Source organism: Mobula hypostoma, chromosome 3 (genome assembly GCF_963921235.1).
Source record: "Mobula hypostoma chromosome 3, sMobHyp1.1, whole genome shotgun sequence".
NCBI classification, from domain to species: domain Eukaryota; kingdom Metazoa; phylum Chordata; class Chondrichthyes; order Myliobatiformes; family Myliobatidae; genus Mobula; species Mobula hypostoma.
The window spans coordinates 176,293,940-176,315,445 of record NC_086099.1 but is presented as its reverse complement, the minus strand read 5'-3'; the positions used below and the strand labels follow the sequence as shown (position 1 = coordinate 176,315,445).

General features: G+C 42.2%; 1 protein-coding gene across 2 annotated transcripts in view; it reads right to left on the bottom strand.

Annotated features, from left to right (window-relative positions):
- The window catches only part of itga8 (integrin, alpha 8), a 277,443-nt gene that overhangs the window by 164,245 nt on the left and 91,692 nt on the right, over positions 1 to 21,506 (bottom strand). The window lies entirely within an intron of this gene.

The window sequence follows — 21,506 nt, the reverse complement described above, 5'->3', positions numbered from 1 at the left end:
TTGGTGCAGATACTAGCTTATTGTCATATCAAGTTGTAGATTTTTACTATTGCCTAAAAGATGCTTAAAGATAATGAAACCAATGTGTTGGTGGTCTCAGTCAGGGTGAAGTCCACAATAGGCCACATCATATCAAATTGCCTTATGGACATTTTAAGTATATTCAGGTCCCTATCACTATTTTTGTTCTCCTGTTTTAGTTTCTTTCGTGTAGATGATGACAGTTTACGCACCCAGCATAGTGACCCATGTCTTGCTAGTGGGGCCCTCTGGTATTACTACTCACTGCTAACTGGATCAGTCTTACACAGTGTCTAAAAACATGATTTTACTGGCTGATATTGTCCTGGAGCTAAGGTCCCAGTTTTGCAATGGCCCCAAGCAATGTAACTGGATCATGGAGGTGCACACACACATCAATTCAGGAACAGCTCCTTCCCCTCTGCCACCTGATTTCTGAATGGACATTGAACCCATGAACACTACCTCACACCTTTTTTGTTTCTACTTTTGCACTACTTATTTAATTTAACTATTATATATGCATACACACGTATTACATACATATATATATTTACTGTAATCCAGGTTTTTTTCTATTATTATGTACTGCATTATACTGCTGCTGCAAAGACAACAAATTTAATGACATATGCCGGTGATTTTAAACCTGATTCTGATTCTGAAGTCGGCCAGAGCAAGTCCCAGCCTTAAAACTCCTCTTGAAAACTTTGACCGACAGCAAAGATGCACCCCACCTCCTTTCTGTCACAGCCATCACAAAATTTTCACAGCTTCTAAATATCCTTAGGACTGTGGAACATCGCCATTTATTAGAATGAAGTAGTTGATTTCAGGAGGTTAGGTCTAACCTGTTGCAGGATCTTGTGAAAGTATGACACTATAAATGCCATCGGGCATTTTCCATTGAGATTAAATGAGACAACTATAGGTCATAGATTGAAGATCAAAGGTGAAATATTTGAGGGAACCCCGAGTGGAAACTTCTTAAATCAGGTGGTGGTATGAGTGTGGAACGAGATGCCAGAGGAAATAGTGGATGTGGGTTCAATTTCAGCTCTCAAGTTTGGATAAGTAAATGGAATTAGGTAATATAACTGCTCGGCATAGACTAGATGGGTCAAGGGGCCTGTTTCTGTGCTGTGGTGGTCCTACAATTTGAAGATCTGAGAGCAGGTAAATGTTGTATCTGGTACATCATTGGATTCTTTATTTTAAGCACAGCTTAAAAACTCTGCAAAGCTTAGCCAGCAAGTTTGGGACTTCAACATTCACACATCAAGAAATTGCCAGCATTTTCAAAAGTAAGCAAACAGAACCAAGACTGTTCATCTGTGGTAGAACAAGAAGACTAGTGATTATGATTTGAAACAGCTCTATTGTTTGGGAGAACCAATTATTGTTTGCAATTTTGTTGCATTTAAACATGTGTTGTGAATCAAAAAGCAAGACACAACACTAGTCCATCATTATTACAAATTATCACCTTGGCGTACCATTTGGTGCACGAGTAAAAAGCATTTCTAAATTCAATTATGTCATTGAAAACTAATATGCCAATTGCTTTTCCTTCCTTCAGTGCTCTTCCTTCAGTTAGTCCTGACGAAGGGTCTCGGCCTGAAACGTCGACTGCACCTCTTCCTAGAGATGCTGCCTGGCCTGCTGCGTTCACCAGCAACTTTTATGTGTGATGCCAATTGCTTGTTAACTTTGGAGGAGAATGGTATCAGAAAATGCATCCGGCCTCAAATCCTTTGCTGCAAGAATCTATTCTTCCACCTGCACCAGACACCCGCCTTTGTGCAAGATATCTGGAACACTTTCAATATGCCCTTCCTTAGTTCCTCTCCCATTTTCTCCAACGTGTTGGTAGTTGTAAAAACTCAGCTTCTAACTCAAACTCTTATACTGAGAATTTCAGTAACAGTCAATCAATCTTCACATAGTCAATCTACTCCAGTTCCTTCTTGACTTCTCTGGCAATTAGCTCAACAAACCTACCAACTTCTGTAAACACCCGAGTTATGCACGTCCCATCAGGTTTTCTATAGTCCATCTATTTCTCCAATTTTCATATCATATCATTTCATTTCATATAGTTTATCAGTCTGTAGTTTCTGCATTCAGGTTCCCGAAAAGATATTTTATTCCACAAGCAAGATTCCTCCGCAAGGTAGCTGAATGGCCCACACTACTGCTCTATCCATCTTCCAATCTTACAAAAATGGTGCAGCGTTACTTCCACTCAATTACCATTCCTGCTACGCCATCCTCCAGCTTTCATACTTTCTAGGTTATCCTCCATTTCCACTTCAGCAGGGCCTTGGCATATAAAAAAATCATAAAACCTACGTAGAAATATAGAAAACCTACAATACAATATAGGCCCTTCGGCCCACAATGCTGTGCCGAACATGTACTTACTTTAGAAATTATCTATGGTTACTCATAGCCCTCTATTTTTCTAAGCTCCACGTACGAAGCTGAATGCCCCTTAAACTTGCTCAATAGAATCATGGATAATCTGATCTGCACTCTCCAGACTTACCTCCATATGCTTTTTTGTCTTACATCACATTCCTTCTACCCATCTCAGAGCTTGAACTGCACCCGGTCAGTGGGGACGGCAAGAAGAACAGGTGACTTCACACAGGTCCAAGATTAAAGATTAACAAAGTAGCACTTTGCGGCAGTTTTCAGAGCTTGAACTGCACCCAATCAGTGAAAGGGGATGCGAGAAGAAGAGGTGATTTCACCCAGGTCCGTGATTGAAGCTCAGAAAAGCAGCGCATCGCTGCAGTTTTCAGAGGTTGATCTGCACCCAATTCTTTAGCAAGAGAAATTAAAATTAAAGCAGGGCAAGTGGAATGGCCATTTGTGTGAGTGGGCTAGTGTTAGAATGCTGAGGTTTTTCCTTTGACTCATCAGGCTTGGCAAAGTAAGTATCTGGTAAGTTTTCATACGTAGGAAAGGTGAGGAGGTCCTGAAGAGAGATTTTTGGGAGCTGGGTAGAAAGCTGAAAAGCAGGACCTCTAGGGTGAGGGTAAGAATAGGAACAACACACACAAAATGCTGGAAGAATTCAGCAGGCCAGGCAGCATCTACGGAAAAAAGCACAGTCAACATTTCATGCTAAGATCCTTGGGCAGGACCGGAGAGGAAAAAAAAGATGGAGTAGATTTAAAAGGTGGGGGAGGAGAGAAAGAAACACAAGGTGAAACCGGGAGGGGGAAGGATGAAGTAAAGAGCTGGGAAGTTGATTGGTGAAAGAGATACAGGGCTGACAAAGGGAGAGACTGATAGAGGAGGACAGAAGGCCAGGTAAGAAAGAAAAGGGGGGAGGAGCACCAGAGGAAGGCAATGGACAGGCAAGGAGATAAGGTCATCTTCTCTCATCTTATCTCCTTGGCTGCCATCACCACCCTCTGGTGCTCCTTCCCTCCTTCCTTTATTTTGGGTGCAGATCAATGTAGATCGGCATTGATTAGATGGGCCGAAGGGTCTGTTTCTGTGTTGTAGCATTCTATGATTCGAAATACCTTACTCTGGGTAAACCCATTTACAAACACACATGAAATTTGCATCTAATAGCTTTGGACATTAAAGGGGAGGTGAAGGTGAGGTGAACAGACTGTTTTTCTGGTCCAGTGCTTCATTTTGTTTCTTCTGCATACTTTGCAATGCCTCGAGTTCGACCTTTGGCTTAGTATAAGTTTACACTTTAGGAAAAATCTTCACTTTACTTCCAGAAAGCAAGCTGGAAGTATCATCTTTAGGGATTTCTTAGTTTTCAGGGTGAGTAGCTTTAGTTAGAGATGGTAGTGACAGCGGGAATGGGATAAAGGCTGAAGTGATGGTGATAGAGACAGGTAGTTCTATACACAGAACATTTGGCTGTATTACTGTCTCTTCACAAAACCAGGGATCTACTGTATTAAGCTACGGTTTTCTAATTTCATTTCAAATAGTTGCCACGTTTTCCTGTAGCTATCCCCAAGCTATTGCATTTTAATTTGTTATTTTTTTAAATGCTGTTTCATTATAAAGTGACTTCAGTGAGAAAAATATTCTAATTACAAAAGGGTTACTGGTCAAAAGGGCCCAATATATTCAGTAAAACAGCAAAAACCTGTTTTAAAAGATAAGCCCACAGTGACAAGTATATTTTTAATTACGTTTGTAGATTCTTGCTTCTCTATTAAACATTTAACTTGGCGACTGGAATATCTGTTATCAATTTTCCTCCTCTTTCCTCTGTTGTTTCGCTCTTGCAACAGAAAGTCTTTCATGGGTTGTAAGCTACAAAATAAGTTCATTTACATCTATTTCCTTCCTTTACACTCTGCAAAAAAGATTTGCTTATCTTTCTGTTTTTTTTAAAGAAATGCATACACTTACATCTGTTTTCCCCGTCAGTATCTGAATGATGTGCTGTGTACTTCCAGATTTTGTGTTTCTATTGGGCATTAAAACAAGGAAAACTTCTTCCAGCCCTGATCATCCTCCACCCTCCATAATTTTTTTCTTTTCAGCCTTGAAATTGAGCCATGGGACACTACAAAACAAGTGCTATGTCTTAAAGTCAGTTTGGACACTTAAATTAAATGGATTAATAAAGGTTTCATAAAATGTGTTCAAGAAATGCATTCGATATCTCAGAGATATTATAAAGCGTGCAAAGAAATAATTAAGAATCATTACAGAAAAATAATAGAGTTAAGGTGGCAGGACAGGAGGATTCAAAATAATTAAATAATGGCTGGATATTGTTTTCGGAGATATGGCATAAGAGGAAATAGTTTAATGTATTATGGTTAGGACTGTTAACATTGGCTCCATATAATAAGTAAATCGACAGAGCTTCAAGAGGATTGAGAATGGGACAATGGCTTCACTAGAGCCTATGGTCGGGGAACTGATGGTGGGAGGTTAGACACCTATGAATCCTCAGAATGGGCAATCCTTTTGGCACTTTGCATTTTAACACATTGACGATCAGAGGTGAACAGGTGAGAGTGAGCTGCTTTAAAGGTCATGAAGTCCAATTCTGAGGCTACGTCCACACTACACCGGATAATTTTGAAAACAAAGCTTTTCTCTTCGTTTTGACCCTCCGTCCACATTGAAACGGCATTTTCATCCCCCGAAAATGGAGCTTTTCTAAAACACACTCCAAAGTGTATAAATTTGAAAATGATTGTTGCGTGTTGTAGTGTGTACAGGGTAAACGGAGAGATTTTAAAATGCTGTCATGACAACACCACAACAACAATGTTTTTCCTGCTTCTGCTTGGTACTACGCAAGCACTGCCGGACGGCTGTTATAACACGCAGTCGGTGTGAGCGGTGTGAGAGTTAAATTGTAAAGTGAGCTTTTTTGACTATTTAAAAACGCTGTCATGACGTGCCGGAACAGATGGCGGCAGTGCGGCATTTCGTTGTTTTCTTGAACGCAACCCCCCACATAACCTAACAATTTCAGAACAGACGGCAATGAGACTGAAGCCAGAAGAGTTAGAAATGTACTCACCAAATACCTAGACCCATATCTTACTGAATAAATAAGTATACTCACTTTGCCCTGTTTTCTATCCTTGCTTGTATGAAGGTGGTTTACCTATTTATGCAAGTACTTCTCTGACAATAGATGTGTAACAGCCTAATGTAACTTTGTATGGAAATACAAGATAACACTGATGCAGACATGTTTTATACATTTAACAAGGTGCTTTTTTAATGCAACAGAGTTAGTCAGTTTTTCAATGTTCATCGTCAGCCAGGTCATACTGTCCGAAAACTCCCATCGGTTGCCTCCATACGCTCCAGTATTTGTTGTTTTTTTAGTTTTAAGTCCTCCTGCGCGAGAGCCAACAGCAACTCCTTTAAAGTTTTTCTAGTCTGTAACTGGACAAATGCGCACCAAATATACTGTTTACTCTTCGCTTGTTTTCTGTGTATCCTGCGCATGCCCAGTAGGAGGAGATTCACCCAAATATCCGTCTAATATGAACGGAGATATTTTGAAAAACGCTTAGTGTGGACGCCTGTCGTTTATACTCGAAACCGGCATTTTCAAAATTATCTGGTCTAGTGTGGACGTAGCTTGAAGCTCAAAGGCTGGAAAGTTATTCACAGATTCTAAATTATGGTGCTGTGCTTTTGTAAACAGTGTCAATGCAGAGGCAAACAATTTTGCACACATTACTGGGTGCCTTGATACCTCACAGGAAGCCTGTGCCTTCATTTTATAGTGGGATTCTCCTAAACATTATTTTAGCTGTAAAACTCCGCCAAGGAATGTGAACTGTTACACAGCATTTTCAACCTCAGTGGTTCTCACTCACTCAGAACGTGAGATCCTATGAATCTTTTCCTCCCCAAAACAATTTATGCCAAAAGCAAACATTCAGAGTGATAAAGTAATAGGCATGGAAACAGGCTCTTCAGCCCAAATTGTCTGTGCTGATCATAGTGCCCACCAATTTAGTCCAACTTGCTTGCTTTTGGTCCACATCCCCTGGACACTTACACAAATATCATTTGAATGTTCTTACTGTACCTGCCTCAGCCATTTTCACTGGCAGCTCATTCCATGCATGCACCACACTCTGCATGAAGAAATTGTTCCTCCAGTCCATCTCATCTTTGACCTCTGTGCATTCAAACTACATTGTTTGTCCACACTGACAGCTGAGATCTTCTACGACCTCTAACACGTGTGCATGGGCTGCTTTACTTTTGCAGTCCTGGATCACTGTCACTCTTATTTTCTTGCCTCGGGGTCATTCAGTTCATTGCCAGTGATCTATGCCACGTCTCACAGTTCGCTGCTCACTGCTGCATTGAAAAAAAATCACCGAAACACAACAGCCTGGGAGGAGTTTGTCAGGAAGGTCCCTGCGAACACCTCCACTTCGGGGAAGCCGACAATATAGCCAGGCCTGCCTTTGCCTATTTATCTTCGGCCCACAAGGCCACACAGGCCAGGCACTGTGGTCTTCCTGGACTGCAGGCTTTCCCAAAGCGAAGGTCTTTGTTAACTGCACTCAGGTCCTTACAGAGATCTTCCTGGCAGCCAACTTCCAGAGTCCCCTGGCTGGGCTGAAGGATCTCAGGTCTCCCAAGACAGAAGAAAGCAATGGGCACTGCTCACTCATCACCAGTTCACTCTGACCCCATCCCAGGAGGATACTCACTGCGATATTGTGCCATCCTACCCTTCTCAGCCCCATCACTACAGTATTTATTCATTCTGCAAAAACACTCCCCCATGGGTGGAAGTATTCTTATGTTCCTTTAAGAGCCAGCTTTGATGGTCACACCTACTGCATTGGACAGTGAAGATGGGAAGAATGTGCAACACAACAAGCAGGACTACAATATAGAAACTGTAGTGGTGCTGCATTATATGGGTACTGTTATTCTGTGAAATTCTCAGCTGAAGGCTTTGCCCTTTATGTGTCTTTCACAAACAGTGTTAGGGTGATCCAATCTCTTCCAATAGTAAAAACAAAGTTACCTGAAGCAATTCCTCGGGCTATGACTCCTGAGCATGCTGTCACTCACATCCGCTGGAGCACCCTGGTCTTACATACAACAGTGTCCTCATAATTCACTGTTGCAAGGATATTAGGCAGCCCGCCAGAAGAGAAGAATGGGGGATGCTGTGTTTATATGGGTTGCTCGCCAGAACTCAGCTACACTGACAAATTACTGCTTTTCCTTTCATTTGAGCCATTTCATTTATTAATGTGATAGTGTATGGAGAGTTATTTTTTATAGATCTCTGGTATAATGGAAACTATCTGCCAGCTTTATTTCAGATTGTTCTGTTGATTGTGACAATGGAGAACGTTTTAGCCAAGAAATAACCAGGAAGAAAGATTTGCTTCACATTATAACACTCTCCTTCGTATTCCTAAAGCATTTCCATCAACTGCAGGTGGTAAGTCAGGAATGTGACAGAACACTCCCTATTTGTCTGGTTGTCTACAACTCTACATTACTCTGGTAGCTCAGTGCCATCCAGAGCAGAGTAGCCCATTTGGCTGTCATCAGCTCCGATATCTTAAGCACTCACTCCTTCAGCCACCAACTAAGTCTGGCTGCTGTGAGTACCATTGCCACAGTATGTGGGGGTCAGCTGCCAGGACTCCTCTCTCAGTGCAACACACAAACTGCAGGAGAGGCAGCATCTACGGATAAGAATAAACAGTTGATGTTTTGGACAGAGACATTTCACCAGAATTGGAAAAGAAGGGGGAAGAATCCAGAATATTTTCCCCGAATTGTTCTTATTTCTGGCTTCATCTCCCTTCCTTTCCAGTCCTGATGAAGGGTCTCAGCCCAGAACCTCGACTGATTATTCCCCTGACTTGCTGACTTCCGTCAGCATTTTGTACGTGTTGCTCTACATTTCCAGCATCTGCAGAATCTCATGGGTTTCTTCTTTTTCAGTACCACTCATATCTGTAACCTTTGCTACACAGAATGACAAGGGCAACAAATGGATGGGTAGTGCTAATTGACAAACTATTCTGACAGGAAATACATTACCAATCCATCATTCTTTAAATCCAATATCTTAATTAACTCAATTATAATTTAAAGTACCAACTCATCACTTTAAGCATGTACAATAACAAAAGCAAAAATAAAGAGCTATACAATTTCTCCTGCAGTCTGCATCAAGCTTTTGGTGCTACTTCTGATTTTAGAGACTGACAATGCCCTTCCCATCCCAGCCCACTGGTTTACTTAGATGTCTTACAAAGCCAACACCCCAGTCTTGGATGCAGAACACCATCCACTTCCTTGAACACGAGGAATTCTGCAGATGCTGGAAATTCAAGCAACACACATCAAAGTTGCTGGTGAACGCAGCAGGCCAGGCAGTATCTCTTGGAAGAGGTACAGTCGACGTTTCGGGCCGAGACCCTTCGTCAGGACTAACTGAAAGAAGAGATAGTAAGAGATTTTAAAGTGGTAGGGGGAGGGGAGGGGGAGATCCAAAATGATAGAAGACAGGAGGGGGAGGGATGGAGCCAAGAGTTGGACAGCTGATTGGCAAAAGGGATATGAGAGGATCATGGTCCAGGGAGAAAGAAAAGGGGGGGGGACCCAGAGGAGGGGCAAGGGGTATAGTGAGAGGGACAGAGGGAGAAAAAGGAGAGAGAAAAGAAGAATGTGTGTATATAAATAACGGATGGGATACAAGAGGGAGGTGGGGCATTAGCGGAAGTTTGAGAAGTCAATGTTCATGTATTTATTTATATACACACATTCTTTTTCTCTCTCCCCCCCCCCTTTTCTCCCTCTGTCCCTCTCACTATACCCCTTGCCCATCCTCTGGGTTTTTCCCCCCCTCCGCCTTTTCTTTCTCCCTGGGCCTCCTGTCCCATGATCCTCTCATATCCCTTTTGCCAATCACCTGTCCGGCTCTTAGCTCCATCCCTCCCCCTCCTGTCTTCTCCTATCACTTTGGATCTCCCCCTCCCCCTCCCACTTTTAAATCTCTTACCAGCTCTTCTTTCAGTTAGTCCTGACGAAGGGTTTCGGCCTGAAACGTCGACTGTACCTCTTCCTAGAGATGCTGTCTGGCCTGCTGCGTTCACCAGCGAATTTGATGTGTGTCACTTCCTTGAACACTGTTTTAGACATTCCCTGCCTCATTAAATGTTGTGAATCCTCTTCTTCTGCCACAATTCCAAGAGTGAGCGAGTCCCTCTGTCCCCTTGGCTACCAAGTTACAAATCACAGGACTTAAGAGAAGAAGAATACATGATTTGTCAATGTATAGCAGTTCTGGGTAACAGGCACATAATGCTGACTGTTTATGCCTAAGGCATTGTTCTGCACTGAGACAGATTCATCTATGTCCAAGTGAGTCACCAACATGAGGAAACAGGTGGAGAATTAAGGGCAGCAAAATCTCAAGACCTGCAACCCAAAATGTTAATTCTGATTATCTTTCCACAGTTGCTGCATGACCAACTACATCCAACATTTCTTGTTTTTTATCAATACTTAGCATCTGCTTATCTTGTTACTGAGTGATCATAAGATTGGCCTCTCAGATAGACTCAACTGAAGCTGTTATATGACACAGGAGAAACCTTGAACCAGAAGTATCAGAGGCACAAGAGATTCTGCAGATGCTGGAAATCTTGAGCAACACATAAAACTACAGAGGAACTCAGCAGGTCAGGTCACATCAATGGAGGGGAATAAACAGTTGACCCTTCATCAGGACCTGAAGAAGACCGGATGAGTTCCCTCAGTGTTCTGTGTGTTGAACTGAGTAGTATGTCAATTTGCCCACTGTTGCCCAAGTGTTTTTTTTCATTTGAGTACAAAGATTTTGCTGATTCTCCTGAGGAGGACCAACAGAGGGTTGCAATGTTGAGGCAGCATTCATTCAGATGGGTTGCTCACTGAGCTTCTGTCCACTCCCTCAGGCTGATGTGAACGGTCCCATTGTACTGCTTTGAGGAAAAGCAGGGCAGTAATTTCCAGAACTGTGGCCAATCTTGACCCTCCATCAATTTCACTAACAATGAACTGGAAATTCATTGTCGTCAGAAAAGAACAATAAAGATATATTGCACAGTGCACCAACAACCATCCCTTTCACACACCTGTTCCAAATTTAAAATTCAGATATGCTGCGGGCCAAAGTATCTTTTATATATAGGCATCCGTTAGTCTCATGAGACCATGGATTTGCACCCTGGAAGGTTTCCAGGGTGCAGGCCTGGGCAAGGTTGTAGGGAAGACCGGCAGTAACAGACGCGCCAACACCCACTTGGCCACGCGCCAAAGTATCACAGACTACTAAAAAATGCACAGAAAACAATTTCCTTTGCTATGCATGCATTGTGTAGCCCTCAAAATAAAGCCTCAGGTAAGTCTAGGACTGGGCTCAGAGGGTCTCGAGAGAGACAGCATTAAGAGTTAAAATGACGCTTGCTGTCAAAGAGGGGCATGGATCTCCGCGATTAGCCTAATGCATGATCCAGGCGGTGCCAGAAATGGAAAGTGATTTGGGAGAAATGGGGGCTTCAACTATGAGCTCAGTGTGAGGTACTCAAGGAAACGGTTGGCGAGGCAATCAGTGTGATATGGGGTGTGAGGACTAAAAGAGAGGAGATAAGAATGGGAGCATGCTGGAATCTACTTCAGGATCAGACATTGCTGCTCTAAGAGTACTCCAACGCAGAGAAGAACAATGATCTAAAGAAGCTTTTTATACAGAGCTACATGGATCTCAGAGGCAGAATAGAGGTATTATCTCAAATGCAACTGATGAGTAGAACTGCCTGATTGAATTTCTAGAGGGCATAATGGTTACAAGGTGTTCTAATCCAGAATGTACATATCACTGAGAATCAACTGTGCTGCACACAAAAATTTCTAATTCATCTTCTCGTGCTCATTGGGCCTTGCTTCAGGCAAACTGGCCTCTCTTTCTCTTACACTGCAACAGTGATAAATGTCAAAAGCATTCTTTCATTAGCAGCTGGTGCATATCACATCCTGGTTATGCAACCACTGATGCGGGGCAGACAATCTCTGAAGAGCATTGATAATGGCTGGGTCAACCGTCTTGTAAAAACAAACACTGCTCAGAAGGCAATGGCAAACCACTTCTGTAGAAAAATTTGCCAAGAACTATCATGGTCATGGAAAGACCATGATTGCCCATGTCATACAACATAATGAATAAACATTAGCTATAAAAATATTTTTGAATAGCTGAACAGGAATGTAAAAAACACATGATAAATACAACTTCTGTATATACAATACAAAGGCAGAGCCTTGTTCCAAGCAACGAAGGTCAGGCTGGAGTGAAGCAGTCATCCGATGATCATGTTGGGTCTGCAATAACACTCAACCTGATCGTTTCTCAGTTGAGAGGTAAAGCCAAGCTCCAGCCTGCCTGCTCAAGTAGTTCAGGTAAGTATTATAGATCTCAGAACACTATTCAAAATAGTACTGGCAGCTCTCCTAGTATTTTAGTCAGCAATTCTCCTGCAAAAATAGATGAATTTACCATTCATCTCACAGGAACAGAACTTTTTGGCAACAACAGGCTTGTTGCACTCACTGCTGACTTCTGCACAAATTTCCTGGTCCCATTTTCCCTGATGTTGACTTTATGCTTAAAGCCACCTAATCCAAAATGGATGATCCTATAAAAGGTGGAGTCTTTCATGGTCACATGGTGGGTGGTGGAAGGTTCTTGTGGGGGTGGGGGGTGGTTTGTCAGGAGCAGCCCTCCACATGGAAAGAATGAATTTAATATTGACAGCCAGCAAATCTATATTCCATGATTATGTTATTCAGAAACATCAAAATCCATTAAAAATCAAACAATTAAAACATACTAAATTTAAAAAAAAATCAGAGCAACATTTTTCATGGAAATTAAAAACATCAAAAAATCTCAATTATTAAATAATGCACAAAATACTTCAGTGGCCCTTATCCTTCACACGGTTTCCTTCTCTTCAGAGAAATAAAGGACCAACCCTTCCTCTCACAGGTCTAACTTGGCAAAAGTTTCCCAACACAACCGATGGAGGATTTAAGAGTCCAGTATTGGAACATAGTAAAGTGACCACTATCTAAATTCAACCAGCAAATTTGGGACTTCTACCTCTCATGGGATTGTACTATGGACCTTCCAGCACTACCCCACAAAAGCCACTGGGACATAGAAGGAACAGACGTGTAGGCAGATTAAGGAAAGGTGTAAAAACAATAGGAACTTTTTAATGCAAGAGGTTTAAATGAGGCAGAATTTGTTAGGTGCATCCTGGAGGGTTTCAAAAAGCAAAAGCAGGGGCCGTACTGGACCTGGTGTTGGATAATGAGCCTGGCCAGGCGACCAACCTTTTGGTGGGTGAACAGTTAGAGGACAGTGACCACAGCACCTTACGTTTTAAGATGGCTATAGATAAGAATAAGAGTGGACCTTGTGGGAGAGTATGAAATAGGAACAGGACAAATTAGGAGAACATCACGCAGGATCTAGAGAGCGTTAATGGGAGCAGATGTTTCTGGGCTCAAAGATAAACAGGGAACATTTGCTGGGATGTGAAGGACAAGTGTGGTCCTTAATGAGTATTTTACACCAGTATTAACCAAGGTGAAGGATATGGAGGACAGGGAGATCAGTGCAAAGACTATTCATGTACTCGGGCATTTTGAAGAAAAGGAGGAGTTAGTGGTGGGTCTCTTAAAGAGCATTAAGGAGAATAAGTCCACAGGGTCTGAAGAGATTTCTGGGGCCTTGACCAATATATTTGTGTCCTCTCCAGCCACAGGCGAGGTCCCAGAGGACTGGCAAGTAGCTAATGTTGTTCCATTGTTCCAGGAACCAGGGATAATCCTGAAAATTATAGACTGGTAAGTCTCAAGTCAGTGGTAGGGAAGATACTGCAGAGAATTCTTAGGGATAGCATTTATGAACATTTGGAAAACCATGACCTAAGTAGGGAGAACTACGATGGCTTTGTGTAGGGCAAGTCGTGTTCTACTAACTTGATTAAGTTTTTTGATGAGGTGACAAGGGTGATTGATGAAAGGAGAGCTGTGGATGTTGTCTATATGGATTTTAGCTTCCCTCATGGGAAGCTCATCCACAAGATTAAGCTGTGCACTATCAATAGTTAATTAGCCATTTGGATTCAGAACTGGCTTGCCCGTCGAAGACAGAGGGTAATAGTTGAAAGGACTTATTCTAGCTGGAGGTCTGTGATTAATGGAGTTCCGCAGGAATCTGTACTGGGACCTCTGCTGTTTGTGATGTATATAAATGACCTGGATGAAAATGTAGATGGGTGGGTTAGTAAGTTTGCAAATGATATTAAGATAGGTGGTGTTGTGAATAGCGTACAAAACTGGCAAAGAATACAATGGGATATAGATCAGTTGCAGATATGGACGGAGAAATGGCAGATGGAGTTTAACCCGACCAAATGTAAAGTGTTGTACCATGGTCAGAATACAAAACAGGTTTAGTATCACCAGCACATTTTGTGAAATTTGTTAACTTTGCAGCAGCAACACAATACAATACATGATGAATATAGAAAAAAACCTGTGAATTACAAATATATATATCTAATATATAAATTGTTAAATAAGTAGAGCAAAACAAAGGAAAGAAAAAGTAGTGAGGTAGTGTTCGTGGCTTCGATGATGGAAGTCGCTTTTTTGAGGCACCGCTCCGTGAAGATATGCAGGATATGACAGAGGCTAGTGCCCAAAGATGGAGCTGACCAAATTTACAAATCTCTGCAGCTCGCCTTGATCCTGTGCAGTTGCCACCCGCCCCCGTACCAGATGGTGACGCAGCCAGTTAAAATGTTCTCCACAGTACATGTGTAGAAATTTGCAAGTGGTTGAGATGACATGCCGAATCTCCTCAAACTCCTAATGAAATATTGAAATATAGCCACTGTCTTGCCTTCTCTATAGCTACATTGATATGTTGGGACCAGATTAGGCCCTCAGAGATCTTGACAGCTAGGGACTTGAAATTGCTTACTGTCTCCAATATGAGTAGTGGTATGTGTTTCTTCATCTTACCCTTTCTGAAGTCCACAATCAGCTCTTTGGTCTTATTGACAATGAGTGCAAGGTTGTTGCTGCGATACCACTCAACTAGGTGGTATAATCACAATCCTGTACTCCCTCTCGTCACCATCTGAGATTCTTCCAACAATGATTGTATCATCGGCAAATTTATAGATGGCATATGAGCTATGCCTAGTCACAGTCATGAGTGTAGGGAGAGCAGAGCAGTGGGCTAAGCACACGTTCCTGAGGTGCGCCAGTGCTGATTGTCAGTGAGGTGGAGATGTTATTTCCAATCCACACTGATTGCAGTCTGTTGGTTAGGAAGTCGAGGATCCAGTTGCAGAGGGAGGTACAGAGGCCATGGTATTAAACGTCGAGCTGTAGTCAACATACAGCATCCTGACATAGGTATTTATATTGTTCATGTGACCCAACACCGTGTGGAGGGCAAATGAGATCACGTCCACTGTAGACTTATTGTGGTGATAGGCAAATTGCAGTGGGTCCAGGTCCTTGGTTAGGTAGGAGTTCATTCTAGCCATAATCAACCTCTCAAAGCACTTCATCATCATAGATGTGAGTGCTACTGGATGTTAGTCGTTAAGGCAGCTCACACTGCTCTTCTTGGACACTGGTATAACTGTTGTCCTTTTGAAGCAGGTGCGATCTTCCGACTGTAGCAATGAGAGATGGAAAATGTCTTTGAACAATCCCGCCATTTGGTCGGCACAGGTTTTCAGAGCCTTACCAGGAACTCCATCGGGACTTGCTGCCCTGTGAGGGTTCACCCTTCTGAAAGACAGACTGACATCTGTATTTGAGCCAGAGAGTACAGGTCACCAGGTGTGACAGGGACCCTCACAGCTGTAGTTTCACTCTCCCTTTCAAAGCAAGCATTAAAGGCGTTCAGTTCATCTGGGAGTGAAGCATCACTGCCACTCATGATATTGGATTTCACTTTGTGGGAAGTAATGGCCTTCAAACCCTGCCAGAGCTGATGTGCATCCAACGACGCTTTCAACCTCGCTTGGAATTGTTCCTTAGATCCTGAAATAGCCCCCTACAAGTCATACCTGGTTTCTTTGTACAGAGCTGGGTCGCCAGATTCGAAAGCCACAGATCTAGCCTTCAGCAGACAACGAACTTCCTGGTTTATCCACAGCTTTTGATTTGGGTATGTGCAGTAAGTTCTCATTGGCACACACTCATCCACACATGTTTTAATGAAGCCGGTGACAGCTGTGGTGTGTTCATTCATACTCAAGGATGAGTCCTTGAATACAGTCCAGTACACCGTTTCAAAGCAGTCCTGTAAGCGCTCCTGTGCCTCCCTTGTCCATACCTTCTTGGTCCTCACTACTGGTGCTGTGGTCTTCAGTCTCTGCCAATACTCAGGGAGTAGAGGATCAGATTTTCCACAGTGTGGGTGTGGTATAGCACAGTAAGCACTCTTGATAATAGTGTAACAGTGGTCCAGTGTGTTGGTTCCTCTAGTACTACAAGTGATTTGATGTTAATAATTATTTAGAGGCTTTTTCAAGCTGGCCTGGATAAATTCCCCCAAAATGATGGGGAAGGCATCCAGATGTGCTGTTTCATGCCTGTTGATCCCATCGCACAGTTCATCTAGAGCCTGCTTGATATTGGCCTGTGGTGGGATGTACACTGCTACCAAAGTAATCACTGAAATCTCCCAAGGCAGGTAAAATGAACGGCACTTGATTGAAAGTTGTTCTAGTCTGGTGAACAAGACTGGGACAGAACCACCATGTTTGTACACCAAGAGGAATTGATCATGAAGCAAAATCCTTCTCCCCGCCTTTGAAAGATTCGGCAGGCCTGTCTTTGCGGTGTATTGTGAACCCATCAATCTGAATCACTGCATCCAGAACGGAAGGGATTAACCAAGATTTTGTGAAACAAAAGGTCAAATGTAAAGAGACAGTACACTGTTAAGGGCAAAACTCTTAAGTTCATAGCTCCCAGAAAGTGACTACGAAGGTTGATAGAGTGGTTAAAAAGGTATATGGCATACTTGCCTTTATTACATGAGGGATTGAGTTCAAAAAATCAAGAAGTTATGTTGCGACTTTATTAAACTCTGGTTGAGCCATATCTGCAGTAATACATACAGCTGTGGTCACCTAGGGGACGTCAAGGCTTTGGAGAGTGTGCAGAAGAGGTTTACCAGGATGCTGCCTGATTTAGAGAGCATGTGCTATCATTAGAGGCTAGATAAACTTGGGTCACCTTCTCTGAAGCATTGCAGGCTGAGAGGAAATCTGACAGCGGTTTATGAGGTTATGGGAGGCACAGACAGAGTAGACAGACATCTTTTTCCCTGGGTTGAAATATCTAATACCAGAGGGCATACATTTAAGGTGACAGGGAGTAGTTTTAAAGAAGATTGAAGAGGTAAGTTTTTTTTTAGAAACAGAAAGTGGTGGGTGCCTGGAACGGATTGCCTGGGGTGAGATGGTGGTAGAGGCAGATACATTTAAGAGACATTTAGTTAGGCACATGAATGTGAGGAAAGAGGAGGGATATGGACATTCTGAGGGCATAGGAGATTAGTTCAATTGGCCATTAGATTACTATTTTATTTGGTTCAGCACAACATTGTGGATCAAAGGGCTTGTTCCATGTTCTATGCTCTGTGTTCTAGTAAAGTGCTGCCCTGTTCAACCTCTCTCCTTAACTCAGTCCCCTGAGTCCCCGCTACATCCTCATCATTCACAAAGGCTTGGATTCTCCGATGAAACCGAGTGAAGGCTTCGTTGTTGGAGGTGATGTCATTCAGGTGAGATGTTAACCTCACCTTCCCTCCTAGGTGGAGGCAAGTACCCCTTGCAGTTCTTCAAAGAACATCAGGGGAGTTCTTTCCAGTGCTGATAGATATCACTCAGCCAACACTAGCAAGCAGATTATCAGATCACACTTGGAATATACTCGCTCTGGAAATTCACTGCGTTTAAAGTTCTATGTTTCAGTCCAAGTGATTTCACTGCCAGATTTCCAACATTACAACCATGACTTCAGTTCAAAGGTTCCTCACTAACTCTATAGTGCTGTATATACGAGTGCAAGATATACGATATCTTGAAAGATATACGAGTGCAATTCTTCCTCACTATTCATTATTTATGAAAATTGATGACATTTAACCCCATCTAGCTTCACAGATAATGGGCATCGTGCAGATAACGTTGTTGATGAATGGACGATGAGGATTCAAGACTATTAAAACAAGCTCCAAGTTTGTTTCTGAGTGAGAGTCTGACAAAAACCCGAGGAAAATGCAATTAAGTGAAACTAAATTTAGATTTAAACCTTCAGATTTTTATTACACTTCTCACATCGTCAGAATGTCCCACAGCACTTTGCAGTCAATTAAAAAACACTTGAACCACAGTCCCTCTTGTAGTGTAGACAAACCTTTCCAATAGAGAAAACTAGATTGAATGACAATAAAAATAAATTAAAAAGCAGTGGTTACTTTTGCTAATCAAAGAAAACCACTGGCATCAAATATTAAGATTCGCACTAGATTTCTAGACAAGAGCAGGTTTCATAGTCTACTGCTATTTCTGGGGAGTACTTTGAATAATTTCCTGTATTGGGCTAAAAATTATGTTATAACCATTTATTCCAATTTAATTGCAAACCATGATGTGTTTATGTGAACATATGGAAAGATGAAAGTGAAAAATATTTTTGTATTTTTCAGATTACTAACTCTACCTTGACACAGCTGGACGGAAAGCTATTGCTGGACTCAATTTCATAAAATTGCAGCCAGGAACCAAGTCGGAAAATTTCATAAAGTCTCAAAAGAAATTTTAAAGCCTTTTCTTCATAGACATAGCATAGTACACAACAGGAACAGGCCCTTTGGCCCACAATGCTTCTGCTAACCATGAACTAATTCTACCTGTCTGTTCATGAGTCTGACAAAATGCCTGTTAAACATCACTATGGTGTCTGCTTCCACTACCTCCCCTGGCAGCTTGTTCCAGCGTCTACCACCCCCGTGTAAACATTTCCTTCCTAACTTCCCTTTAAGCTGATCCCCAGTCACCTTAATCATATACACAAGGATAAAGAACACCACCTACCCCATCTCTGCTTCTGCCAATGCTCCAGAGAAAACCATTCAAATTTGCCCAAACTCTCCTTTTAGCTATTACTCTCAAATCCAGGCAACATCCTGGTGAATTTCTTATGCACCTTCTCCAAAATCTCTACATCCTTCCTGTATGCAGCATTCACACTCTATACGTGGTTTAATTGGGTTATATACAGCTGTGACATGACTTCACCATTTTTCTCACACTTAATGCCTCAACAAGTAAAGGCAAGTATGCAGCATGTATTATTTACCACCAATCTAATTGTGCTGCCACTTTCAGGGATTCAGGGGTGCTGATTGGCTCCTTCATGATGGCATTGTTTGAGCTTTGTATAGAACGTGCATTTGGGATACAGAGTAGTGAATGGAGTTTTGATTGTGACAGTGCTGTTACCAGTGGATTGAATGACTGCTGGTACATCAGTTTGCTGGTCTAGAAGCAGAAGTGTACAGCTCTTCTGTGATTTAATTTCAATGCCCCAGTTATGTTCAGGAAGTGCACTGTTCTGCATATTGGGAATACTTTGTGTGGTCAATTATGGAAACGATATATGCCCTCCCAATTTCTATCAAGTGTTCACCCACTGCAATAGACTCAGATTCACAACCATGATAAAATCTGCAGATACTGGAAATCCAAAGCAACAAACATAAAATGCTGGAGGAACTCAGCAGCATCATCTATGGAAAAGAGTAAACAGTTGACATTGCAGGCCGAAACTCTTCTTCAATCCTGAGTCGTCGACAGTTTACTCTTCTCCATAGATGCTGCCTGGCCTGTTGAGTTCCTCCAGCATTTTGTGTGTGTGCAAAAGACTCGTTGTTTCTCTCAGAATATTGTCAGCTTTATACTTTCACAGTAAATGCAAAACACTTGAGGTGCCATTGACCAAGAAATCCTTTCTTTCTTAGCCTTTTCTACATGATATATTTTCGTAACTACTGCAGAAAGAGAAGTGGCTACGAATCTTTAACCATTTCTGCTCCTGAACAAAATCAAGTTTCAACAATAATCCAATAGGAAATAAAATCAACCTTAATTAAGCTTGTTAAAGGAAGAAAGCTGTAACTTAAAGCATGCACCCGACTTTTCATTCAGCTTTCAATTCTGTGTTAACTATAATAATCACATTTTACGCATTCATTCATTTATTTATTGAGATACAGTGAGGAACAGGCCCGTCAAGCTGCACTGCACAGCAAATCCCAGCCCAATCACAGGACCATTTACAACAAACAATTAACCTACCGACCTACAGGTCTTTGGACTGTGGGAGGAAAATGGGACAACTGGAGAAAACCCATGCATTCCACAGGGAGGTCGTCCAGAGTTCTCGCAGATGGTCAGAATTGAACTCTGAACTCTGACGCCCCAAACTGCAATAGTGTCACACCAACCACGGTGCCCATTGACAGATACTCCTTGACAGGTTATAATCATATAATTTCAGCTGTTTACAAAGGAAATTAAATAACAGGTGATAAGTGATGATGAATACTAATACATTGAAATTTAAAAATACCTCAGGCTTTAAGGCATCACAGAATTCTGTAATAACTATTGTAAAACAATGTCTGAGCTGAGAAGGTCTTAACCACTGGGTTAAGGCACAGTATTTATTTCTCTACAGATGCAGTGCAGTAACAGGCCACTCCGGCCAGCCAGCCCATGCCACCCATTTGAACACTTGTGACCAATTAGCTACTAATCCACACGTCTGTGGAGCGTGATAGGGAACTGCAGCTCCCGTAGGAAATCCATGCAGGCATGGGGAGAACGCCAATAGTTAGCGCCAGAATCAAACCGGGATTGCAAGCGCTGTAATACTGCTATGCTACAATACCGCCCTTTGTGCACACTATTGGTCACCACACTATGGTGTGCTTAAGCCAGTGAGGCTGTACATGGGTGTTAACGGGATTGGGGGGCTTGAGTCACCAGGAGAAATTGGACAGTTTATTTCTGACTTCACTGCACAAGAGAGGTTGAGAGGTGATGCAACTGAAACACATAAATTTATAAGGGACACAAATAGGCTCATAAACACAATAAAATCTGGCAGATGCTGGAAATCTAAAGCAACACACACAGAATGCTGGAGGAACTCAGCAGGTCAGGCAGCACCTATGGAAACGAACAGATCGCGATGTTTCAGGCCAAGTCCCTTTTTCAGAAGAATAGCGACTGTTTCCAATGGTAGAGGTGTCCAAAGCTAGAAAGCAGAGGGTTAAAGTAAGAGGAGAAACTGAAGATTTTCACAGAAGGAGTTAGTGATTTCTGGAATGATCTACCAAGAGAGCTGGCAGACGCAGGAACAGTAAAATGCTTAAGAGGCATTTGACAGGTTCTTGAATGAGGAGGGTGTAGAGAGATATAGAATTAACCCAGGCAAGCGGGATTAGTATAAATGGATCCGATGGTCAGCATGGGCCCAGTGTTTCTATGTTGTACAACTCCATGACCTTATGAAACTGATTTTACTGAGCTGAATGTCTTTAGACTAAAAATTTGGTCAGTATTGACGGTTCATAGTCACCTGGAAAATCCCTAGCACTATGAAGCAGGTTAAACTTTCTGAAAAGCAGCAGATGGGAAAACTAGAGTAATTTTAAACTAGTGTTGGTATGAGCAGTATCACCACTCACAACTTGACTACAGTAAGGCGAGGGCATTTAATGAGTGTGTTCATTTGCTCCATTTCAAGGAGAGTGAAAAGATCCAAATCATTTGCCTATCAGATTGCTTTGCCCGCTGCTGTATAAATAA